Source organism: Pteropus vampyrus, unplaced genomic scaffold (genome assembly GCF_000151845.1).
Source record: "Pteropus vampyrus isolate Shadow unplaced genomic scaffold, Pvam_2.0 Scaffold618, whole genome shotgun sequence".
In the NCBI taxonomy this organism is placed as follows: domain Eukaryota; kingdom Metazoa; phylum Chordata; class Mammalia; order Chiroptera; family Pteropodidae; genus Pteropus; species Pteropus vampyrus.
In genome coordinates, this window is record NW_011889399.1 from 13824 (window position 1) to 14162 (window position 339).

A 339-nucleotide genomic window follows, 5' to 3' on the forward strand; every position below is an offset into this window, starting at 1 on the left:
ATATAAATATGATATAGAATACATAAACAATCATGATATAAGTTAATATTATAACACATAGTTTATATCCTGTTTCATGTTGTATATATGTTACATATAGACACACCGGCTCCAGACCTGCCAAGTAGGAAAGAGTTATTCTGGCCCACGGTGCCTTGACAGTGTCTGAGACACGTTCCAGGGTTGGCTCAGGGCTCACTTCAGAGGTCGGGAATCCTGGCTAATTACCGTGACTTCCCATATGTTGATGATAAAATAGATAATAAATGCGTTAGCTCTGAAACTGTCGTAATTTTAGTTATTTGTCAGCGGCATGGTCCTGGTCGTTTATTTCTGTCT